A 27384-nucleotide genomic window follows, 5' to 3' on the forward strand; every position below is an offset into this window, starting at 1 on the left:
ATAACAGCCATGAAATTGTATGGACAAACAATTTTGAAAGAATTAAGAATCTTGCTAAATACAATGACTGACCATCCATCACCCATAAGACTAATCAAGAAACATGGTATTTGCTACCATACAGAGAGGTGATAGATTCAAGAGACATTTTTGGATACATCTAAAGTGAGAATTGTTCTTGCTTCACTATGCATATTTTTACAGGGATTTTGTTTTATCTTTTTTTTTATTCCAATGGAGAGGAAAGAAAGCGGGAGATAAAAATTTTGTTAATAGAAAAATGTAATTTAATTTTTAAAAATATCTCGAGTTATGAAGAAACATCAATTTAAGTAATCCCAGATAGTTCTAAAGTCATCAAAATCAGAGAAATTAATTGGATAGGATTATCATAAAATCAAAGAATTTATTAATAGAAGAGCTTCTAAAAAAATAAGTCCTGGATTTGAAGTCAAAAGAGTCCCTGTTTTGTCATTTTTAAGAGGTAATTTTCCTTCACTGCACCTCAGTTCTTCTTCTATAAAATAAGAGGGTCCGACCACATGATTTCAGAACTCCTTCCATGGAATTACAAATTTAATAGTGTCAACAACGGGGGAAAAAAAACTAGTGGCAAAAAGGGAGACTAAACTGTATTATAACATTTCTTTGTTGTTTTCCACTCTAAATATCCATCCTATAAAGTAGCTAAAGAGTGATTCAGAAAATAGACAAAGGGGATAAACAATTTTTGGGGGGAACTTCTGTATGCATTATTCTGGGATGTCTTAGGAAGAGATTGCTCACTCTGGGCTGCTCCAATCATCCTCTGAATAAAAAGTCTGGATTTCCAGGAAGCATCTGTGGCTGTTGGCTTCTTTTCTGGTGAATCCCTTGACTTTGAACTCTGATCAGTACCATTTCTTCCTCTTTTTTTAGCTTTTGAATATCAGGTCCCCAGTCTCTCTGGTTAAAGACTAGTTTGTACTTCAGATAATCCCTGCTCCCTACCCATCCTGAACCTTGACTCTATTTGGTCTGCCTCAAGTGTAGCCTGACATGTTTAATTCATTATATCAAATTTTATACAGTAAACATTTGTGTAACAGGTGCTTTCCCTGGCCCTATACACAAACTATCCAAACTGTATAACAAAAGAGCTTGACTGTGTCCTACATCCATTTTTAATAGGAAGACAAACTCTGAATTATAGACTTGGAGCTTAGGATTTTCTAGATACTCTAGCCCAAACCCCCTAAGATGTACAGAAGAAAGAGAAGTTTTTAAAGCTTAAGAGGGTAAGTGGTAAATCTGAGACTCTAAATTCTTTATGATTTTATTATCCTATTATCAAGTATCAGATTGGTTTTGGACTAAGACTTGGTTCTTAAGAAACAAATCTAGCCAGTAAACCCAAGGTGTTTTGGGAGGATTCAAAGGTACAAAAGAAATAAAAATAATGTTTTTAAGAGCATCTGTTGGTAAGGATATGATACCTGATGTAGATATAAGGAAAGAAGAAGGGAAGAAAGAAGGAAGGAAGGAAGGAAGGAGGGAAGGAAGGAAGGAAGGAAGGAAGGAAGGAAGGAAGGAAGGAAGGAAGGAAGGAAGGAAGGAAGGAAGGAAGGAAGGAAGGAAGGAAGGAAGGAAGGAAGGAAGGAAGGAAGGAAGGAAGGAAGGAAGGAAGGAAGGAAGGAAGGAAAGAACTGATGTAGGGAAGGAAGGAAATGTTTATATATTTTCACCTAAAGCAGTATCTTTGTATCATATATATCAACTCTTAATTAGATATTTTTTTCACTTATCAATTTTTTCTCTTCTGAAGCCCTTACCTTTATTTAGCAAAGGTAATGAAAGTACTATTTCTGCATTTAAGGATTTTAGATTATGGTCCAATATTTCCTAATCTGGCAATATAGATCACCAAAAGTTTTTAACTATGATTTTGTTTGCAAGGTTTTGGAAGTCCTTTGTCATGTCCCTGGAAGACAGTAAACTTGTTGTTATTATTGGTTCAATAAAGAGCAATCTCATCTGAAAGACTCTATTATTGTTACATGTCCAAATCCAGTAAGACTTTGACTTGAAGACTAAGACTTGAAGAATAAGATCATTTCTCCAAAGATCAATTACTCCTTACAGCTGTTTGGAGTTTTCTCTAAGGATTCTGCTGATGAAAACTAGTCCACTTAAACTTTTTTTCTATTTTATTCTGAGGGTATAACAGAATGGATAAGTCCTCACAAGAGAGTCCCTAATAAAGCCACTGCACCTGAGCTCAGAGCTTCTTATGATTACAAGGGGCACTCACCATCAAAATAGCTTCACAAGAATGTAGGGCAGACTAAGAATCAGGATGCCACGAGCATGGAAATTTTAACCATAAGCAGAATATTTTCTAAAATTAAAAATTTTGGAACAATTTATACAATTGATCAAAGGCTTGTGAGAAACAAGGCAGTTGTCCGTTGTTTGTTGTTTGTCCTCCATTCTGGAAGAGGACCATGACCTCAGAAAGGTGACACCATGACATGCAAGTATATTGGATTTAAGTGAGGGAGGGCTGTGCAAGGTCACCAGCCTCAGTTTCCCCTCCAGAGCCATTTGGGTCCAGTAGTCAGATATAGATCAGGACAATTGGAGAGGGCCCTGAATGCAATGGAAGAACTTGGCCTTTTAAAGATAAGGTCTTCAAAAAGACTCCATTTGACCAAGGCTGCACCCATTCAGTGATTAAGACTGGGTAGCAACTGAGACAAAGAGTCTCCTCTTTCACCTAGAGCAAAAAAATCTAAATAAATAAATGAACAAATGAATGAATCTGGGAGGGGAAGACTCAGAGTTTTTGATCAAAACAGAAATGATTGCTATTTACATTCAATCTGAGTCAATCAGGACCCAAACAATGACAAAATGCGACTTCACTTTGGACCTATTGGTGGCCAATGAGAATCAGAGTGCTTTTTGTTTAAGGCCTGGTCTTTAAGAAAGAAATCAAATCAGTAAACCCTAAGATATCTTGAGAGGAAACAGAAGTGAAAAAAAAAAAAAAAAAAGGAAAAAAAAAGGAAAAAAAATGCTTTTAAAAGCATCTGTAGGTACCTTTCATGTTCTCACCAATTTTACTTCAAATATAATTGTAATTATAATAATCAAATAACCCCCTAAATAAAACACACTCTAATTTTTTAAACCAATCTCTATGACAGAATTATGAAGATAGGCAAGTAAAAGGGTTTAAAGTTGTGTCCATGATGATATTCTGCTCCATCTGCACATAGGTTTTTCAAAGTATTTCTTTTCACTTCATTCATTACAGAGATGTTAAACATCACCTCTTTCTATTCTAAAATGATATTTCTAGCAAAATATTAACTATAACAAAATTCCACTATTATGAGCCAAAATTGAAATTTCATGGAGCTCCTTCTCAAGGTATTTAACCTTTATGATATAAATTATGAAGGATGGTGAACAACAGTACTCAGAAGACATTCAAAATACAATATCTCAAGCCTAATATAACTACCTAATATAACTAATATAATAATAAATACCTAATATAATAATTAATAATGATAACTGGCATTTATTTACATAATGTTTTATAGCTGCAAAATATAGCTTAATCCTCACAATAAAATTAGAAAATTATTTTTCTCATTTTACAGATAGAAACTAAAGCTGAGAGCCTCAAAGAATAATAGATTTAAAATTGAAAGGAAGCTTAGAGGTCAACCCCCTCATTTTACAGGTGAGAAAACTGAGGCCTAAAGAGATTAAGTGACTTTTCTATCACACAGCTGCCACTCTGCTAGGAAATAGAATAATTCACATTAAAAACTTTGACACTAAATTCAGATCTTTTTCCAAGGCAACTTTCCTATCCAAACTAGTAAGTGAAAATAATACATGTTTATGAAGTGCTTTGCAATTTAAAAAACCATGCCCAAAGAGCAACCCTATGATAGTTCTAACAATCAGAGCCAGGCGAAGAAGAATGGGCTGCCTCAGGAATTAGTGGGTTCCCCTAGTAGCTGCCTTAAGAGATTAAATGACCAATTCTTCCAAATGTTATGGCTTCTTGGCCAGATATGATTTGGATTAGATGGCCTCTGAAATCCCTTACAATTCTTAGTTTCTATAATGAAGTGAAGGAGGTAATTTATTACCTTCTACATTCTACAGAAAAGGAAACTGAGTCTTACAAAGGTGGAATATCATATCCAAAACTAGTGAGTATCCAAGCTGAGCCTCAAGAACTATCTTTTGACTCTCAAGATTTCATTGTTCTTTCCCCTGTATGCCATTACCTCTAGGGACAGGATCTGAACTTTGAACCCCTGCTTCATAGATTGATGCCCTCCTGAACTTAAATTTAGAGAAACACAAATTAAAAGTCTATTTCTGATATTTATCAAGTCAGCCATGATAAAGTCATTTTACTTCTCTGACTCAGTTTCCTCATCTGTAAAATAGCCAGAGTACCTACCAGTAGGTGTTATGAGACTCAAATGTGATAATGTATATGAAGTGCTTTGCAAACTTTAACGCTCTGAATAAATTGTCAGTTATTGATTACTTTTATTATTCTAACCTAATTAAAGGATAAAACTCCATTTTATTGACAAGAGGGAGAGTTTTAAATTAGGAATCTCATTTTTCTTTTTATTTTCAAAACATATGCATGGATAATTCTCAACATTCACCCTTGGAAAACCTGTTGTTCCAAATTTTTTCCCTCCTTTCCCCCTACTCTGTACCCCTACTTCCCCTAGATGGCAAATAATCCAATACATGTTAAACATGTGTAATTCTTCTATACATATTTCAACAATTATCATGCTACATAAGAAAAATCAGATCAAAAAGGGAAAAAAACGAGAAAGAAAACAAAAAACAAGAAAATAACAACAAAAAGATTGAAAATGCTATGTTGTGATCCCCGCAGTCTCCACAGTCCTATCTCTGGGTACAGAGAGATTTCTTCATCACAAGACCATTGGAACTGGTCTGAATTACCTTACTGTTGAAAAGAGCTATGTTCATCAGAACTGATCATTGTATAATCTTGTTGCTGCTGTGTATAATGTTCTCTTGCTTCTACTCACTTCACTCAGCATCAGTTCATGCAAGTCTCTCCAGGTCTTTCTGAAATCATGCTGCTGATCATTTCTTATAAAACAATAATAGGAATCTCATTTTCAACATTTAGACTTTAAAATGTTCAGGGAACTAAGAAAGGACAACTTATTTATAAAATCACTCAGGAATACCCTTCTTTACTACCTGGTGTTCTATAAGAAAGGGTCAGAATATCTCACAGTCTTTGTGTGATAAGGTAACATACACAACTGGATTTTCATCCAATGACTAACGTTCATTTCCTGGCCATCACATCAAAGAGAAGTGGGGCACAAAGGCAGAAAGTGCCAATGATAATAAGAAGGCTAGCCTAAACCCATTAGCACTTAAATACATAAAAAGCCCATTTCAGTATCATGGGCAGATTGATCTGAGAATGTCATGAGATGAAAGGATTAGTATCAAAACCAATAATTTAGTGAATGGATGCTTACTGGAAAAACAGCTGTAACAGCAGGGTTTGTTTATAACACACAGGTCAACATGGGCATCTATTACTAAAGGACCATAATCACTAGGATATAACAGATTAGAAACTTCAGTGTAAGACATAACTTGAGTATACTATGTATTCATACCCAATTCTGATACCATAGAAGGATTGTCATAAAGTCTTAATATTGGACTCACTCTTTCCCCAAGACAGACAATAAACAGAAAGTGAGCTGGTCAACAAACAATTTAAGCATTACTCAAGCTAAGAAAACCACAACATGGTGAAGCACTAGTATAGACTAGGAGTCAGCAGCCAGTTCTAGTACTGGCTCTAACACTTGATTGGATGACTTTGGGAACTTGACATTAATAAAATTAAATTTACTACTTTAGGCCTCAGTTTCATTATCTATAAAGTAAATGAGCTGGAGTAGATGAGCTCTAGGGTGAAGGTTTTAGACTCTTCCAGTTCTTTTTTTTTTTTATTAAATTATTCTACTTTTTCAGTAAGCCCAAATGGCAGCAAGTATGGAGGGGAATCTGTCAATCAACAAGGAAGAGATGAATAGTCAGTCCCATGACCAAGATCTGTGGGAGGGACCTTATAAGATATCTAATCTAATTGCCTAATTTTTAGATGAAACAGATTACCTGAGAAGTTTAATTATTTCCCCCAGAGTCACACAGGTAATAAGTGTCAGAAAAAGGATTTGAACTCAAGTCTGCTTGTTCCAAATCAATATTCTATCTATAGAAACATGTCACCCCACTAGATCCCTCCTGGAGGTCTTCTTGGTCTGGAAGGCGAGAGCACAAATTCCTTAAGGACATTATAGATGAAAGGGATGCAATAATTACTGCTACTAAAGTTGTGACTTACCTAAAAAGTCTGTCCTGAGGGAACTAGGGATGTAATAGCAGAGATAGGATTCCCTGAAGAATATCTGCCATATCTAATCACATGAGGAAAAATAATTGGGTATATTATGCTTTGTGCACCTATCTACCACCCCCAAGTCCAACAAAAAGAATCCATTGGTTCAGTGAAGTAAATAGTGGTATTTGGACCATCTTGAAAAAAATAGTAGGTATATGATCAAATTGCCTAGAAATTTAGAATGCTCAATTTAATGGATCCGAACAGATTATAACAAAATAAATAACAGAATTTCAGAAAATTCTGAAAAATAAAATAAAATAAATTTAAAATTCTGAAAAATTCAGGAAAAATATCTCACAGATCATATAGATCAACATCTAGTCTAAACATTATTCCCCTCTACACCACACCCCTTTTCAGTTAATTAATGAAGCCCATTCTATTTTGGAATAGCTCTATTTGTCTTATAAAAAGCTTAAATGTACCTCATTGTATCTCCTATTGATTACTCCTAATTCTTCCTTCTGGAATCAAACAAAACAAGACTATTTTCTCTTTCATGTACTTACAGATAGAATGTGGCCCCAATTCAATAATTTTTCACTTCTCCAGACTAAAAACTCCCAATTCCTTCAACTGATTCCCATATGAAATGAACAGAAAGCCTTTTTCCATTGTGGTTACCCAACTCCAGGTTCTTTCCAGATTATAAAACTCCTTTCTAAAACTTGCCTGAACTGAATTGAGCACAAATTTTATAATCATGTCACTTAAGCCTTTATCCAAATCAATACCTGCTAAAATAAAAAGATACGCTCACTGGTTCAACAAGAACAGACATTTCCTAGAAGAAAAAGTTGCTTTCATGCCCTCAGGAAAGACATATCTTTTAATATAGCATGAAAAACATAACAATAGGATACTTTACCTAACCCTGCAAACAGCATTTTCCTTTAGTGCCTTACAAATCTTTTTGAGGCATAATAGATTCATTAAAAATCACAGTACCTCAGTTTTATAAATAGAACAAACAAATTACTCTTCAAATATTTGCAATAAGAAACCAAAATGGCTACTTCTTTTTATAACGTAGTAACGATTATGACAACAATGATGATGATTACAACTCACTTGATAAAGGTTATATAACATTGAAGTTTATTGAAAAACAAGATGGGTACATTTACTGATGTCTCAATAAAATAACCTCAATCCCACCTGCTAGTTCCTTGAGAACTAAGGCTATGTCTTACTCATCTTTGTATTTTCCAGAGTGCTTTTTGCTGTTTAATACATAGTAGTTATTCAATAAATATTTTAAATGAATGAATCTTGAACACACTGACTATAAATCAAATCTCTCCTATTATAATAATGGGTTGAGAAAGAAATGGAAGGAAATGAGAATTATCTTCATATTGAGAAAGATGGGAAAAGTGGCTAACAAGACATGGAAATGCAAGAGAGGAGAGAAGATAATGCCATGCTGGTACATAGCTGCAATCCCTGCTGCTAGAGAGGTTGAGCTTATCAGATGTCATAGGAGAGACTGAAGTTGGTGGATAGCCTGAGCTATCAGGAATTGTAGAAGGCTAAACCAGTTAAGTCAGTTGCATGTCTACACTATGGAGCAAATGGAAGAGGGGGAGGAAGAAAAGAAGCAGGAAAAGGAAAAAGGAGGACAAGGAGAAGAGGAAGAAAGAGAAAAAAGAAAGAGGAGGAAGAGGGAGAAGGAAATTGGGAAAGGAGGGAGAAAGAGAACAACAACAAAGAAGGACAAGAATAAGAAGAAGGACCATATTAAGAAGGACCAGAGAGATACTTCAATATTGGAGATGGGAAAATCTTGCCTTGATTATCATCATAAAGGAAGAAAGTATAGTTTACATATTGTTAACTAATAAGCTTGATTTTGATTCCTGGTAATAAGAGAGAATAGATCATTTAAAAGAAGCTCTTGGAAATCACTAAGACCCACCATGATTTCATCAAGAAAGGATCATGCTAGACTAGACTCATTTCCTTCCTTAATGAGGCTATTTTATTGTTACATCAAGGAAGTACTATAAACATAGTACCTAGATTTCAGCAAAGCATTTGACAAAGTTTCTTGTGATAATCTTATTTATTCATGAGGTAGAAAAACGTTGGCTACAGTTTAGGCCAGTAAAGTGCATTCTAGGTGAACTTAATAACCAAACTCCTAAGTAGTCATCATTGGGTTAATACCTACCTGAAAAGATATGTTTAATGGAATGCCACAGAAATCTATCCTCATCCCAATCATATCAATGATATGGATGGAACTACATATGGTATATCACTTTTCCACAAAACTGAAAGTAATGGCTAACATATTGAATGACAGCACACAAAAAGAGCTCAGCAGACTGGAAGTATAGACCAGATTAAATAAGTCCATTAATCAACCAAAAATCAGTTATCAAGCGCTTACCATTTGCCTGGTACCTTGTAGGACAACTGGAATTCAAAAAAGGGGGAAAAAAACAGTCCCTGTATTCAAAGAGTCTACCTGCTAATGGAGAGACGATGTATAAATAACTAATTACATATGTAGTAATTGGAAGGCAATCTGAGAAGGGAAAGTATTAACCTAGGTTAAGGGTATGGGGGGTGGGCTGGGGCAGAGGCCTCCTAGAAAAGGTTAAATTTGAACTGACTGAGCTAAAAGATGGGAATGAGGAGAAAGAGCATTCCAAGCATGGGAGACAGCCATTGAAAAGGCTGAGATGGATAACGAAGTGCTGTGTTTGAGGACAAGGATGCTGACTCACAATGTGCATAGGTAGAGGGCAAGGCTGAGAAGCTATAAAGTGTAAGACAATGATAGAGATAAGAAGAAGCTTTGTTAGCTAGACCTGGGGGAGTGGAGCCGTGATGGCAGGGAAGAGAAAGTGAGCTCTCCAAATATTCCACTCCAAACAACTTCAAAACAAATGCCTCAAATCAAATGTTTTGGTGGCAAAGCCAACAAAAGGTCAAGGTGAGACATTTTTCCAGCACAGGATAACATAGGAAGTTGGAGAGAGATTTGTGACTCAGAAGCAAAATCTGACCTAAAGCCCAAATGGATGAAACAACAATGGTGAGTCCATATTGTGGAGAAAAAAGCCACAGCAGCAACTTTTGGAGTTTGTAAGCCAGAAATGGCAAAAGGACTGACAGCTGGTCAGAAAGAGATTGCAGGTACCCCTGTTCTAGCACAGGACACAAGATCAGATGCTATTTGACAACTCCTATTGCCTATAGCCACTTTGGGGTCATAGTTCAAAGATGAAGAAGACTACTTTTGTTCAAGAAAGATGGAAAGCTATCCCCAAGGGATCAGGGACCTTAAGTTAAAGAATCATTTCTCAGCCCAAGGGAGGAGGAAACCTGAGGGGCAATATAGATCATAATACTGAAGGATCAGGGATAAGGACTGCAGACCAAGACAGCAGTGACCACACCTCTCCCTAGACACCACCTTAGAAGCACTGAAAACTTCCAAACCTTCAGAACTAACTGAAAAGCAGTGGGAAAAACCTGAATCTTGAGACCAAAATTCCCCCTCCCCCATGCCAGTCATACAGCATAACATTAAAATAAGATTCCAAATCAAGGAATAGAGAAGAAAAATGAGCAAACAATAACAAAAGAACCTGACCAAAAAAATTTGCTATAATAACAAAGAAGATCAAGATACAAACTTGGAGTGAAGCAAGGCTGTCCATTATCACCACTACTGTTCAGTGTTGTGCCAGAAATGATAGCTATAGAAATGAGAAGGAAAAGCAATTTAAAAAATAAAAATAAGTAATGAGAAAACAAAACTATCGCTCTACAAATGAAATTATGGTGGTATACTTAGAGACCTCTAGAAAATCAATTTTAAAAACTATCCAAAACAATTAACAACTTCAGCAAAGTTAAAGGATATAAAATAAGCCTACATAAGTTATTAGCATTTCTTTATACTACTAAGAAAACCCAGCAGAAATAGATAAAATGAAAAATTCCATTCAAAGTAACTGCAGACAATATAAAATATGTGGGAGTCTATTTGTCGAGGGAGATTTAGGTCTTATATGAACACAAGGACAAACACTTTTCACAGAAATAAAGACGGATCTAAATAATTGAAAAAACATTAATTGTTCATACACAGGCTAAGCCAATATAATAAAATAACAATTCTACATAAATTAATTTACTTATTCAGTACCATATGAATAATACCAATAAAGAATTATTTTACAGAAAGAAAAAGCAATAACAAAATTCATCTGGAAGGATAAAAGATCAAGAATATCAAGGGAATCAATGAAAAAAATGCAGGAAAATGGTCTCTGAGTTCAAATTTCAAACTGTTTTGCAAAGCAGACATCATGAAGAACAATTTGATGACTAAGAAACAGAGTGAACAGTGAAAAGATTAAGCTCACAATACAGAGTTGTACATGGCTACATAATCTAGTGTTTGGTAAATTCAAAGCTCCCATCTTTGAGAGTAAAAACTCAAGATTTCTTAAAAATTGCTGGGAAAATTTGAAAAAAGCCTGGCATAAATTAGATATAGAACAATATCTCAACAATATACAGTGCATACCTAGTATATATATTTAGATAAAGTTAAAATGGATAAGTGATGTAGACATAATGAATTATATTATATGTAAATTAGGGAGTGTAAGAAAATGTACTTGTCAGATCTATGGATAAGGGTAGAGTTTGTGACCAAACAAAAGGTAGAGAGTATAATGGGAATAAAATAGAAAATTTTGATTCTATAAAATTTAAAAATTTTCATACTAACAAAACTAATGCAACCAAGATTAGAAGGAAAACAGGAAGCTGGGAGGAGGGAGGAATTTGCCACAAATTTCTCTGAAAAAGGCCTAATTTCGCAAACATTTAGGGAACTGAGCCCTATTTATAAAAATAAGAATCATTTTCCAATTGACAAACAGTCAAAGGATATGAAGAGGCAGTTTTTAGAAGAAATCAAAGCTAACTATAGTCACATAAAAAAATGCTCTGATTAGAAAAATGCAAATTAAAACAATTCTGAGATATCACCTCATATCAGATAAAGAAAAAATGATAAATGCTAGAGGTGAGTGAAAAAACTGGGACAATAATGCACTTTGGGTAGAGTGAACTAGTTCAACCATTCTGAAGAAAAATTTGGAATGAAACCCAAAGAGCTATAAAACTGTGCACATCCAGGAATATCACTACTAGGTCTATATCTCAAAGAGATCAAAGGAAAAGTATCTAGTTGTGCAAAAATATTTATAGCAGCTCTTTTTGTGAAGGCAAAGGATTGGAACTAAAGAGATGCCCATTAATTGGTAAACAGCTGAAAAAGTTATAGTATGTGATTGTGATATAATACTATAGTGCTATGAGAAAAAATTAGCAAGGCGGTTTCAGAAAAACCTGGGCAAGACATATGAATTCATACACAGTGGAGTGAGCAGAATCAAAAAAGTATTTCACACAAGGTAACAAGCTGTGAGACATTTAGTTATTTTGATATGAACAATGATGATCCAAGACAATTAATTCCCAAGGAACCATGATAAAAAATGAGTCTCTCTCCAGAGAAATAACTGATCAACTCTGAATACAGATTGAAACATATTACTTTTTACTATCTAAATATTTATTGTTTTTTTCTGTTTCGTTTTGTAACATGGCTAATATGCAAATATGTTTTACATGGTCTTACATGTATAATTAAAATCAAATTGCTTGACTTTTCATGGAAGGAGGGAAGGCAGGAAGAAAAGGGAGAATTTGGATCTCAAAAAATTTTTTAAATCATTGTTTTAAAAAAATCTACATGTAATTGAGAAAAATCTAATGAAATAAGTAAAAATAATTAAACAAAAAAGAAACTTAGATTACAAAGGGTTTTAAATGCCAAACAGAGGAATTTATATTTGATTCTGTAAGAAAGAGTCACTGGATCTCACTAAGCATGAATTAACACAATCAGAACTAAATTTTAGAAAAATTACCTTGGCCACTAAGTAAAAGGAAGACAGGGACAGGCAGAGACTTGAGGAAGAGAGATTAATTAGAAAACTGCTACAGTAGTTCAAAGAGAGGTGAGAAGTGCTAAAAGTAAAATGAAGTTTAATACCAAAAAATGTAAAATGCTTTGCTTGGGTTTCAAAATTGATCTCACTTATACACAATCAGATAGACAGATTTGGATGGAAAATAGTTCATATGAAAGGATTTGTGATTTTTGCAAACCAGAAGCTCAATATAATTCAACAATATGACTTGGTAAGAAAAAAAGAAAGAGACAATTTTGGTCAATCAATAAGCATTTGTTAAATGCTTCCTGTGTGCTAGGTACTGGATTATACAAAAAGATATAGTTCTTGCCCTCAAAGAGTCTACGTTCTAATGGATCATTTTAGTGACCTTCAGCTTCTTAAGAGAGAAATAGTGTTGTTCAAAATAAAATATTTTGTATTCATACTCTTTTGCCTTCATCAGATTATATCTGGTGTTTTGTATTAAATTCTAGTTATCACCTTTTAGTAAGAATATTAAGATGGTGAAATACATTAAGGAGACAAAACAAGGATGCTAAAGAGGACTACAAGCATCTGTTAAAGAAACTGGGAATGTTTATCCTAGAGATGAAATGACATAGATAGAGCATGACATCTGTGCTCAAGGGTTTGCAAGGCTGTCATGTGAAAGAAGCATTGGTCTTGGTCTGCTTGGTCCCAAAGGAGAGAACGAGATGAAATGAATAGATATAGCAAAAAAGGCATATTTTGTTTTGGTAAAAGGGAAAAATGGCTTAACCAATAAAATTGTCCAAAAGGGGAATGATATGAGTCCAAAATTAACAATCATCAATCACCATTATCATTACTAGCTCACATTTTTAGTCCCCTTTGAGGCTTCCAAGGCACCTTTGTTGAGGCAGTCTTAAGCTTTATCTCCAAGAACAAAATGGAGCTCAAGCTGATTGATGAAGTTGTCCAGGATCACACAAAAATAAGACAGAGACTGAATGAATGCATAAGGGAAATTATAGAGATCTTTATATTAAGGATCCCTCTACAACATAGATTGGACCAAATGACTTCTGAGATCTTTTCCAACTCTGAGATTTTCTTATAATGCACAAACTATGCAGATGCTGATCTTGTCAATCCATCAAGGTGTTGGTTGTCACTGAAATAAAAAAATGGTCTCTGAGTTAGTGTTGGAATGGGAATAGAGCGAGAGCTGATCTTTCTTACCTTTACTTCCCACCACAAATAGAAAAAAGACTCATAAATATGCATAAATATGAGTATAAATGGTCCACGCATCCATGTGCTTCAGCAGCCATCAAAAGCCAAAGAAGGAACGCACATAGCAAAAGCAACAAGCTTTATTGCATCATAAAGCCACAAGTACGCAATCATTGGGAATTTTCTTTTAATATATCCACAATTGTGTTTATTTGTGGATAATCTGCCATAACGATATTATTCCACAGTAGAGACAGCACAATGGATAGGACATACTACAAGGATTGGAGTCTGAAAGATCTGCATTCAAAGCTTGCCTCAAATATTTATTAGCTACCTGATTACAGCAAAATCATTTAGCCTCTCTGAAATTCATGCTAAATTGTTAAAAATGAGTTGAGATCTGGTTTGGGAGAGTGGTCTAATATGGGCAAAATCATAGTACATATAGTTTATAAATCACATTCACATACATAAAATCAGAGACTCTCAAAATTGGAAGAGAACCCTGCAATCATCCAGTTTAACCTATATCTAAGCCCTCTTCCACATTTTCTTCACAAATTTGCATGACATTCTTGTGCAGGGGTCATGCTAATCTTCTCTGTATTTATTAAATATGCAGTTTAAGCAAGCACCCTCTTCAACACCATTAACAAGAAATCATGCTTCCTCTGGACTTGGCCATCGAGCATCAGTAACTTAACATCCTCCAAAATCACTCCATCCCTGGAACTCATATCTCTTCCCTGCCTTCTACCTTTGAGGTTCCTTCTTCCCTCTGTCTAGAAAAGGGAGGGAAGAAGAGCTCCTCCCAGAACCTCTATTTGAAAAAAACTCCCAAGTTACTCATCTCTCTTTCTATCCCCACCTCTGAATTTCTTTTTCATGTCCCCCCTTACTCTTCTTAGTTTCCTTTTCTGTGTTTTTCCCCATTACATTGTAAAGCCCTTATAAGCAAAGATTATCTTCCTTCCCATTTTTTTTATTCCTAGTATTTTTCACAGTGCCTGACATAATAGGGGCTTAATAGATGTTTGCTGATTGACTGAATGATCATCCAGTCTCCTCTTGAAGACATTCAGTGATAAAGAATCTTACTACTTCCTAAGACAACCAAGAAAAATAAATTTTCCATTCATTTATAAATAAGACATATGCATTTCTATTCAGATAAATTTAGTACGTTAAAGATTTTTTAAAACCATCATAAACATTAGAGGAAAGAGTATGGTGCAGCAGAAAGAACCCTTTTTTTGGCATCAGGAAACCAAGGTTTCAATTTCATTCTTGACATTTGCTAGCTATGTGATTTGAGTCAAATGATTTCCTCTCTCTAATCCTCAACATCCTCTCTTGCAAAATGGAAATAATATCTATATTACTTGCCCTATTGTTAGTAAAGTAGTTTGTAAATTATGAAACACTATAAAAGTGAGGGTTACTATTATTATAAGTGAACATTAGCAGGGAACCAAGAGTAATTATTGATGAGACAATGATTCATGTTTAGATTTAAGAGAGAAAATTCTACCTGATGTTCAAGAGATAATATTCTTTGGCAGACTTTATCATCAATGAAATTTAGAGTTCTGTGAACTAAACACCCATTGTATCTCCAGAAAAGAAAAGATAATGGCTAAAATTTTGAGCATTATTCTTTTACCCCACCTAGTCTACTGTAATATTCTCTGATATTACACCTGCTCTTTGTACCTACAAACAGAACTCTCATCTCTCTCTAATCCATCTTACAAACCACTGCCAAATTTATCTTTTATAAACATAGATCTGGCTATATCATTCCTCTGCTCAAAACCTTAGAATGATTCCCTATTATATAAAATGTAAACTTCCAACCCCTTGACAAAACTCAAAAGGATCTCCACAATCTTACTTTTCCAACTTCAGCTCATATGATTCCTTTCCATGTTCCCTATACTCTAGCCAGACAGAACTGTTTCCCATTCTCCACACTGGTCCTATACTCTCCTCCCTCCATGCTTTTGTTCATAATTTTCTTATAACAAGAATGCCATCCCTTTGAATAGGAGTACAAGCTACTGAACTCCTACTTTCCCTGCATGCCAATAGATAATGATTTTTCCCCACCCACCCTTGTTATCACTTAGCATTTCATAGACACTTTCCCATTCTTATTATCATTTTGTATTATCTACATATCTCTTATAAATCTCTTTATTCAATTGTGAGCTCCATGTGGACAAGGACCAGGTATTTTCTCCCCCCAACACCGTAGACAATACTCTGGCACATAGTAGGCACATAATAAAAATTTATTGTTGAAGTTGTTTAATTTTATCCCATAAAATATCTCCTGTACAGAGCATCAGAGCCATTAACCAAAAGTTTTTGTTTTATTGGCATCCACCAATTTTTCCATACCCACAATATGAACAGTGTGCATTTGTCCCTTCATTTCCTAAATCAAACGTCTCTGTTGCCAAATATTTTTATTCATTGAAAATTACAATAAATTAGTGGTTTAGGGATTTTTATTTGCTTTCCCTTCCATTTTCATCCTGCACCACAGCACTGATGATGACAGAAAGTCAATTCCTAGTGCTAAACTACTAATAATTTAGCCACACAAAACACATTGCTAACACCATTACTATGCATAACTTTAAAGCAAAGGAGGGTGACTCATTAGGTGGCCACAGATTGATGGAATTATTCCATAAATACCACCCATTTCCCTTGGCTCTGAGTCTACATCTCTCCAGTCTCCAATCCTGAATCTCATTTTGTTTCCGAAGTAAACTTTTCTCCTTTTACACAAGGATATAAGTAGGAACAAGGTCAGAGTAGTCTACGAGGTCAGGATTGAAGGATAGTTGAGTATATATCTGGAGTCAGAAAACGCAGAATGAAGCCAAGAGTCAAGAGCAAGTCAAGAGTTGGAGATTTAGGAATTCAAGAAAGTCTCATTAGTGCAAAATATCTACCATCAGGCCAAGAATATGAGAATTAGAAAGTTAAAGCAAGAGAATGGCCATAAATTAAACACAGTTTTTTTTATTGCAGAATTTTAAAGCTGTAAATAAACTTATAAATCACCTAATTTAACTCCCTCATTTTTCTTGATAAATAAAGGCCAAGAGATACTAAAAGACTCTTCCAACATCATAGAGCTAGAACCAAAACATAGGTCTCCCAGTCTAGTACTCTTTCCAACAAAGGCTCCCAATCTGTTTGAGTATAAAAGACCCATATTTATCATATAGATTCTTATGCGACACTAGTTGCAGCTTTAGTATTCATTGATTAAAGAAAAACCAATGTCAAAAAATCTACTTATGAATTCAGTATCACTTTAAAATGAATCTGTATTGTATTAATCTTATAAGCATCAACACTTTTGTTCTAGATTTATGATATCATAAATGGTAAGAGAAGAATTCCCACTCTAGAAACTCCTGGACCAATATAGGTCAGCACATATGATATTTATAGCTTTGATAGAGTTGCTTAGGCACTAAAGAGTTAAATGAATTGCCCATGGACATGTAGCTAATATATTCAAGAGGCAGAACCTCTTTGTTTGTCAAAAAAAGACTGATAGAATCTTAGAAAAGTTAGATATGATATGATAGATTGCTGGAAAATACTGAATATGAATAGAGAAGAATATGTTTTTCTCAGCCATACATGGCACCTTTACAAAAATTGACCATGTAGTAGGACATAAGAAGGTCACAAACAAATGCAGAAAACTATACATAGTAAATTCATTCATTGGGACCATAATACAATAAAAATTATACTTAATGAGGGACTCAATAAATAAATTATTTTTCCCCCCTGAGGCTGAGGTTAAGTGACTTGCCCAGGGTCACACAGCTAGGAAGTGTTAAGTGTCTGAGACCACATTTGAACTCAGGTCCTCCTGAATTCAGGGCTGGTGCTCTCTCCACTGCACCACCTAGCTGCCCCCAATAAATTAAAATTAATTAGAAACTGAATAATCCTAAAGAATGGAGAGATCAAAGAACAAATATTAGAAATAATCAATAATTTTATCAAAGCCTGAGACAATTTACATTTAGTACATTTATGGGATGCAACCAAAGCAGCATTTAAGGGAAATTTTACTCCTCTAGAAACTTACATCAGTAAAAAAGGAGAAAGTAAGTCACTAAATTGGGCATGCAATTAAAAAATTAGGTAAAGAACAAGTTTCAAATTCCCAATTAAATATCAAAACAGAAATTCTGAAATCAAATGAGAGATTAAATATAATTGAAAGGTTTTTTAATTGAATTAATCAACAAATTTGGGAGCTGGTTTTGTTGGGGGAACAATAAACAAATAAACTAATGATTAATGTGATTTCTTTTAAAAAGAAAGAAAAGAAAAAAACAAATTACCACTGTTAAAAACAAAAAGGGTGAATACAGAACCAAAGCAAATGAAAATAATGTAATTATTAGGAGTTATTCGGCCCAACTATATGCCAATAAAATTGACAATCTAAATGAAATGAATATTTATAAGAATACAAATTGACCAGATTAATAGACGAGCAAATAAAATACTTAAATAACTTAATATCATAAAAAAATTGAATAAATTATCAATGAGCTACCAGGAGCAAAGGGAAAAAAGGATGGGGAGAACTCAAGACCAGATGGATTCACAAAAGAATTCTACCAAATATTTAAAAGTTAATTAATTCCAATATTATGTAAATTATTTCAAAAAATAGTTTTTTTTTTTAAAGTACCAAACTCCTTGTATGATAAAACATGATTTTGATACCCAAAACCAGGAAGAGCAAAAGTGGAGAAAAAAAGCTATAGACCAATTTTCCTAGTGAATATTGACATACACAACAATAAATAAATAAGATAATATGAAGATTTTATCACCATATCAATAATTGATTACAAATTGATACAAAGTTGTGCAATATAAAATAAGCAATATTTCCCAAAATATAGCAGAGAAAGAGAGAAAGCTAAATTCCATTTAAAAGTACTATAGATCAGAATTTCTAAATATTACCCAAAAAAATACAGCAGGAAAAGATAGAAAGTAAATTCCATTTAAAAGTACTGTAGATACTTGGGAATCTCCTTACCAAGATACACAGGAACTATATGAATACAATACACTTTATACAAATAAAGATAAAGTAAATAACTGGAGACATATTCATTGGCCATAGATAGTCTAAGCACTCTAAATTTATTTATTTATTCAGTGTCATACTAATCAAACTACCAAAAAATTGCTTTACAGAGCTAGAAAAAAATATCAAAATTCATCTGGAAGAACAAAAGTTTAAGATTGTCAAGAAATTCTATAGAAAAAAATTAAGAAAGGGGCCTATCAGTCCCTGATCTTAAACTATGTTACAAAGCTATAAACATCAAAAACAATTTGGTACTGGGGAAGAAATGATGCAGTTGATGCATGGAATAGATTTGGTATTTGATAAACTGAAAGAGCACAACCTTGGAGGCAAGAACTTACTATTCAACAAAAACATCTGGGAAAAAATTAAAATAGTGTGGCAGAAACTAGGCATAGACCAATATCTCATGCAGGATATAATCAAAATGGGTACATGATTTAGACATAAAGAGCACTATTATTAACAAATTGGTATAGAAGAAAATACCTGTCAGAAATATGAAGAGGGGAAAAGTTCATGACCAAACAAGACATAGAAAGATTCAAAGGAGATAAAATGCATCATTTTGATTGTATAAAATTACACAGAAAACTAATGCTACCAAAATTAGAAGAAAAGCCAAAAAAACCTGACATAATAAGGAATGGCTCCCATTTTTATACATTTTGAGAAATTATATAGAGAACTAAACCAAAATGTATAAAAATAGGAGCCATTCCCCTATTGAGAAATAAACAAAGGATATGAACAGGCAGTTTTCAGAGGAAGAAATCAAAGCCCATTAATAGTCATTTGAAAAAATGCTCTAAATCACTAATAACTGAAGAAGTGAACATTTTTTCCAGTTTTTAGATTTGTAAGAAATGAAAATTTAAACATATTTGAGGTATTATTATCTCATACTCATCAAATTGCCTAAAATGACAGAAAGGAAAAATGAAAAACATTGAGGGGAATGTGGGAAATTAAGTACATTAATCCATTGTTGATGGAAGTATGAACTGGTCCAGCTATTGTGAAGTACAATTTAGAACTATGCCCAAAGGGCTATTAAACTATATGTAATATTTGACTCTGCAATATGGCTAATAAGTTTATACTCCAATTTGATAAAAGAAAAAGGAAAAGGTCTCCTACATACAAAAATATTTATAGCAACTTTTTTCCTAAAGAATTGGAAACTGGGGACATGTTCATTAATTGTATAATGGCCAAATGAATTATGCTATATATAAAATATTGCTGTGCTATTACAAATAATGAAGGGTATGGTTTCAGAAAAACCTGGAAAGACTTATATGAACTGATGCAAAGTGAAGTGAGCAGGACTAGAAGAACAATTTACATAGTAACAACAATATTATAAAGATAATCAACTGTGAAAGAATGGGTAATTCGGATCAATATAGTGATCTACCACCACCATAAAATATTTGTGATAAATTCTCCAGATAGAGAACTGATGGGCTTAGAGTGCAGAATGAAACATTTTTCTTTATTTATTTTTCTTTCTTTTTTTCTCTCATAACATGACTGATGCAGAAATATTTAGTATGACATTAAGTATGATGGTATCATATTTCTTGCTATCTCAATGGATAGGAGAGAAGGGAGAGAATTTGAAAATAAAAATAGGAATTTTAACTAAAAAAAAAACTTTGGGGTTCTCTTTTTCCTTGTGCCCAAGGGATCACCAAGTTCTGCCAAGCCCTAATATCTCTAGCATCTCTTACATTTATTCCTTGTGTTCCACTTTTATAGTCACCACTCTAAAACAGAACTTTGTTAATTCATAAGTTATTGCTAAGCTAATGTTCTTACCTCAATTCTCCTATTTCTAATCCATCCTACACACAGCTTAGGGACTTTTCCCAACAAAGACTATTTTCATCATGTCATTCCTCTGTTCAGAAACCTATGATTTCTTTCTATTCATCAGGGGAAAAAAAATCTAAACTCTTCAGTCTAGTAGGTACATCATCAACATATTTCCCACTCTAGTTAGTTTAACTTCTTTTTATACCCATTAGAATTCTCACTTCTAGTCAACAGTTGCTCCTACCTCCCAAACCCATCTTCCTCCTCTACTTTTATAAATTAGCCAACTATATAAAATTCTTCTTATTAAATGATTACAATGTTGGGCTGAGTGCTGTGGGGAAAGGGGAGAGAAGGGACTTAAGGTACAGGAAGATACTGTTCTTGTCCTCAAAGAGAGCATAATTTGAGATGTCAGAAACCCATAAACAGTTAAACTTTGAAATTGACAAAAGCTGTGGAATATATGGTAAAAGAGCTGTGGATAGGAAGCATATGCTTATTGTCAAATTGATGATATAAATAGTAACAGCTTTGTTATTGTTAAATTTCCATGATCTTATTTGGTTTTTCCTGGCAAGGATGCTGGGATAGCTCAACATTTACTTCTCTAGCTCATTCTATAGATGTAGAAACTGAGGCAAGCAGAATTAAGTGATTTTTCCCAGAGTCACAGAATTAGTATCAGAGACTACATTTGAACTCAGAAAGATGAGGCTTATAGAGACAGAGAGAGACAGAGACAGAGAGAGACAGAGACAGAGAGAGACAGAGACAGAGACAGAGAAAGAGAGAGAGAGAGAGACAGAGAGAGAGAGAGAGAGAGAGAGAGAGAGAGAGAGAGAGAGAGAGAGAGAGAGAGAGAGAGAGAGGAGAGAAAGGGAGGAGGGAGAAGGGAGAGAAAGAGAGAGGGGAGGAGGGAGAGAAGGGGGAGGAGGGAAGGAAAGAAGGAGAAGGGAGGTAGGGGGAAAGGAAGAGGAAGGGAGAGTAGGGAAGGAAAAAAAGGGGAAGGGATGGGAGGGAGAGAGAAGGGAGGGAGAGAAATAAAAAGGGGAAAAAGAGAGGAGGAGAGAGAAAGAGGAGGGGGGGGGAGAGAGAGGAAGAGAATCTCTTTCCAAAATGATGGGTCAGCTAGGATATGAGATGAGTTTTGAACGATGGTTAAAATTCAAATGGAAAAGGCATTCCAGGGTTGGGAGGGAAAAATCTTGGACAAAATGATCTCTAATCTCCTTTCCAGTTCTAAATCAATGATTCTAGGAAAGATGAGAGTAAATGCACTAAAGTAAGAAAGTACAAGGGTATTTGTTCAGAAAGAGGGAGGAACCAATTTGGCTAAAGCAGAGGGCTCTGAAAAAGTAGTGTGAATAAGGCACAAATAGTAGATTTGAGCCAGATTGTCCTTAAATGCCACCCTAATGATTCTGTTCTTTATCTTATAGGCAATGGGGAGCCTCTCAAGATTTTTAAAGTGATGTTTTAAGAGAAATCTGGAATTATTCTGTAAGATAAATGGGAGGAGGAAACAGAGGCTATAGTCGGAAAACCAAATATTAGGTTATAGGAATTGTCTAGATTATGTCAATTTACATCTAGAAGGGCAGTTAGGTGATGCCTCCAGGCTTGAAGATAAGAAGACTTAGTTCAAATCTGGTCTCATATATTTATTATTTTAACCTTGACCTCATTTGTAAAATGAGCTGGATAAGGAAATGGCAAGCCATTCTAATATCTTTGCCAAGAAAACTCCAATGGACCAAGAAAAAAGACAACAATTTTCCAGGAATGAAAAAAAAATAAAAATAAAAACTTTTATCACCTCATGCTTTTCTTTGTGCTATTCTTCCCTTCCTCTGGCCTAACTCAGAATTTGTCTAAACTTCTTTTCCATGCTTGTTAGGTTTTATTTTAGATTAAGGGTTTTTTTTTTTTTTTTTTTTTGTCTGTGTCAGTAATTAGTCAATAATAAAAAGGAATCTATAAATCTATCCCTTTTTAGAGGTAGTGTAGCAGAAACTAAACATGAATCTACCATGTATGTACCTTGAGATACTGTACCATTGTCTACATAATTTTGGAGAAAAGGATGTTTTATGTGAATTATTTTTTTTTTTGATATCTCAATTGTCCTCTTACCATTAAATTCAGTGAGACAGGAAGCAAAGTATGCTGCACTAAGAGATTTTGAATCTAATCCTGAATCTCAAATGAAATAGGCAAATGATAATAAGGAAGTAATTGATCTTCCTGTGGGTCTCAATCACCAGTAATGTCAAACTCAAACAGAAAAGACTCCCTGCTGGACACCTATTGATTTAAAAAACCACAAATCAACATTAACTATGATATGTTGTATTTTTATTTATTTTGTTTAAACTTTCCCAATTACATTTATTTAAAAACCTAGTTCAAGCTACATGCTATCTACTGGCTTGAGTTTGATGCCTCTGTTCTATAGTAATTTGAATTAGCTATAATCTCAATTCATGATCTGCGTGTACCATTAAGTAATTCATTCTACTTTACAATGTCTCAATTTCCTTTTCTGAAAAAGGAGAGGGTTGGACTAAATAAATGACTTCCAAATTCCCATCCAGATTTAAATCTATTAAATTTTTGATAATGTGCATGACCAAATAATAATAGATGCATTTAGATGGCATTTCACAGCTCACAAGGGCTATATAAATATTGTTTCTAGTTTCAAAGAGCCTTGGGATGGTAGTAGCAGTATCATATCTGGTACAGTGCTTTAGAATTCCCAAATCCTTTTCATCACAAAAGGTTCCCATTTTTTAGATGGGGTGCCCCAGAAAGGTATTTCAATGACTTCATGAAAATGATAGACCTCAGAAAGATGATATTGTGAATTGTGCAAAATCATACTGGAAGTAGAAGAGTTAAGACTCAAACCCAGGCTTTCAAACTCTAAATTCAATAACTCTTCCTCAATATCATAGTTGCCTCTTGATTCTATAACTATTTTTCTTTTGCTCCCTCTTCTCAATAATCTATCCTATACTGCTGCTTTAACAAGTCTCTCCATTTAAAAAAAAATGTATGTGCAAGATTATTTGATGATCAATTATGACAGACACCTCAACAATGAGGTGGTTCAGGCCAGTTCTAATGGACTTGTGATAGAGAAAGCCATCTGCACCCAGAAAAAAGTCTATGGGAACTGAATATAGATCACAACATAGTATTTTCACTTTTGTTGGTGTTTGCTTGCTTTTTTGTTTTGTTGTTGTTGTTGTTGTTTTTCCTTTTTAATCTGATTTTTTTGTGCAGCACGATATTTGTAGAAATATGTATAGAAGAATTGCATTGTTTAACATATATTGAATTATTTGCTGTCTAAGGGAGGGGATGAAGAGAAGAGAAAGAGAAAAAAATTGGGACATAAAGTTTTGCAATGGTGAATATTGAAAACTAAATGTGCATATGTTTTAAAGATAAAATAAGATGTGTGCCTTTCAAAATGTATGTGCAAGCTGAAAATTCATTTTGAAAGTATATGTGGATGTAAAATGTATGGTATTGCCTGTCATCGGGGGGAGGGAATAGAGGGAGGGGGGGTAATTTGGAAAAATGAATACAAGGGATAATATTATAAAATATATAAAATATAAAATATATATATAATAAAAAAAAAAGAAAAAAAAAAGAAAGTATATGTGGAATAGTTAAATTGGAAAAGAAAGGCTGTCTTAGGAAGCTAGAGAAAAAGACTGCTCACTGCACAGCAACTCACAATGGGATAATGGCCAGAAACACCAAAACTCAAAACAATAATCCAAGTGAATGACTCACAGTACCTGGCTTCCAAGGAAGCCCAGAGAGTTAGGCATCAGCTCAAGTCTATTACCACATAAAATTGTACATTGCAAAGGTCAAAACAGCTTTTCCAAATTAGAGAGAATAGAAGCAAACTTGTAACAATGAAAACACAAGTAAGGCTGAGAGTTGGAGTGAGGGGTATAAGGGTAATATTTCATCTCTGCGGAAACCACCTAGGCAGAATAGCAATTCTGGAGAAGTTAAACTACTTACTGATGGTCATATAACTAGTATATGTCAGAAAGAGAGCTGAACCTAGCTCTTCAGGACTCAACTGTAGTCTTTAAGACATACAAGGACTGCTTGTAAAACTAAAAATGATTTGTTCCGAATAAAACTAATCAGGTTCTTCTGCTCATCCTATATCTAGAATCAAAATGCATCTAGAAAAAATATAAGGTAATATTTCAATCTGCCCAGTTTGGGAAAAGAAACTCCATTCAGAAGAGATGGCATTCTGCCTCTAGCACAGGGATTCTGTGTGTATGTGTGTCTGTCTGTCTGTCTATGAGTGCATTATGGACCACTTTGGCAGTCTAATGGGTTTCTATGAATCCCTTCTCAAAATAATGTTTTTAAGTGCATAAAATAAAATATGTAGGCTTGCAAAAAAAATCAATTATGTTGAAAAGCAATAATCAAAATACAGAAGAAAGAAGCAAGGTTTCAGATTCCAGGTTAAGAAACGTCTTCTCTAAGGTCTCCAAATAATCAGTGGCTTGTCAAGCCATCAGAAGTCTAGAATCAGTCTTTCCAATTTTTAAGGGAGGACTAAAGATATAGAGAACCAAGTAGAAAACAGAATTAGCGGGGTATGTTTCCTTTTAATAGTTGAAGAACATTCCCAGAAAGATTGTGTTTTTTCAAAAGTATCTTTGTATTTCTTAGAATGTCTGCTTGTAGCATAGAGAATAATTTAAGATCTGACATTTATAGAATGTTTTCAAGCTTGCAAAGTAAGCTTTCTACACATTATTTTATTTGATCCTCACAAAAACACTGAAGAAAGTACTACAAGCATTATTATCTCCATTTCACAGTTGAGAAAACTGAAATTAGGAGAGATTGTGACTTGTCCATGATTATACAAGGAGGAAGAATCAACAGTAAGATTCAAACTCAGAGCACTGATCCCAAGCACTGCCAATAAATATATTCTATACATAACTACATTTTGTTAAAAATCTACACACATAATAGGAATTATGTTCTGTCCATTCTCACTCAGTCCTGTTGTTTAGGCCAGAAGCCTTTAGAGACCATTATTTAGGTATAAAAGACACAAAAAGGGGAGGAGAAAGGGATTACAAGACAATTCATCTATGAATTTGAAAGGAAAGTGGAAATTTCATTATCTCTGCATTACAGCATATTGTTTAAATGATGCATTTCCCTCAGATTTCTCTTTTATAGACCATTTCCTATCAAGTGCCATTTTCCTAAAAGGTAGGTGATAGCAACCTTTGAAAAATATTCCCTTTAGAAATATTTCATCTCAATGGAGAAAGAGAAGGGAGCATTTCACATTTTTCACCCAGTGCAGTCCAAGAATTAAGTGGTTTGAATCTTCTGATTTCATCAATCCCTCAGGCTCAACTAAAGTCAAAAACCTCAGATTCAAAAAAGATAGCCAACCATTCTTAGTCAAAATTCCCCACTGAAAAGACTACCTTTCATCTGTGGGGTGACAGCTCATCTGTCTTTGGAGCATCTGTTTGTGGCAGTAGCATAGCTTATGTCATGAACATAAGACCAAGACTTCAGATGCCCAATGACACAAGAAACCATCAGAGTATTTGCTGAGAAGAGGCACCCTCCTCCCTTGCTGCCTACATTCTTGTTAATGCTAAAAGTTAAACTGAATATTAAGTGAAGAATCCCTTTGGTTTGTATTGTACTCAGAGGGTGCTCCAAACCTAAACTGATGGTGCCAGAAGAAGAAATATTGTTAGATACTGCTGCATATACAAAATAGGATGAGTACACAGCTTTTGACCAATTAAGTAATGAAAAAAGATTACAAGCACAGCATTTGCAGGATGAATTTTTCATATCCAATTGTACTTCAATTGCCTTTAAGGGGACTCAATCTTACAGGGAATCTTTCAGCCAACACAGTTATAGAGCTACTGTCCTTAGAATTCATGTATATCTTTTGGTGCATCAGGCAAGAAGACTCTTACCACAGTTGATAAATATACTCACATTCTTAACTATAGTAATTTAAAACTTAACTATAGTAATTTGAAACTTTACATTCCAAGCTGGAAGCTAAATTTTAGGTGTATGCAGTGCTCATAAAATAATAGCTTTCCCCCCCCTATAAGAAGCTTCTACTGTAATTATAAAATAACAGAAAGGGTTTGTTTTTTGGTTTTGTTTTTTTTTAAAGAAATTTAGTCTCCTAAATGCAGAACTTATTTTTTTCTATCTTTTTCCATATTTGGCAATTAGAAACCTTGAACAAGCTTAAAAATAACCAGAATGTGTCCAACATCAACAATACATAAGTAGCTTTGATTTCCTAAACAGAGAAATGAGAGAAATGTTCATATAGCACAAGATCTGAGGAGCTGTAAAAGAATCATTTTTTTCAAATACTCATAGTTTTGAAATTTTTATGGATTCACCAGACAAGTAAAAAGCAATTCTAATTTTTAAAATTTAATAGCATTAATATCCTTCCTAAGGGGACAAAAATATTTTACAAGCCCAAAATTAATTGACAACAGTTTTTTTTTAATTAACAAGTATTTATTAAACACCTACTATGTACCGAGCACTATACTAAAAAAAAAAAAGCAAAAGCAGTTCTAAGTTCTAAATAATTACATAGCAAAGCTAAATTTTGGGGA

The 27384-nt window shown here is 34.2% G+C and overlaps 1 protein-coding gene and 1 pseudogene across 2 annotated transcripts in view; both read right to left on the minus strand.

Annotated features, from left to right (window-relative positions):
* HTR7 (5-hydroxytryptamine receptor 7) overlaps positions 1-27384 on the minus strand; it is a 75907-nt gene that overhangs the window by 46467 nt on the left and 2056 nt on the right. The gene's annotated exons all lie outside the window — the stretch shown is intronic.
* Positions 14259-14354, minus strand: LOC141559201 (U6 spliceosomal RNA; annotated as a pseudogene).

The sequence above is a fragment of the Sminthopsis crassicaudata genome, chromosome 2 (genome assembly GCF_048593235.1).
Source record: "Sminthopsis crassicaudata isolate SCR6 chromosome 2, ASM4859323v1, whole genome shotgun sequence".
NCBI lineage: Eukaryota > Metazoa > Chordata > Mammalia > Dasyuromorphia > Dasyuridae > Sminthopsis > Sminthopsis crassicaudata.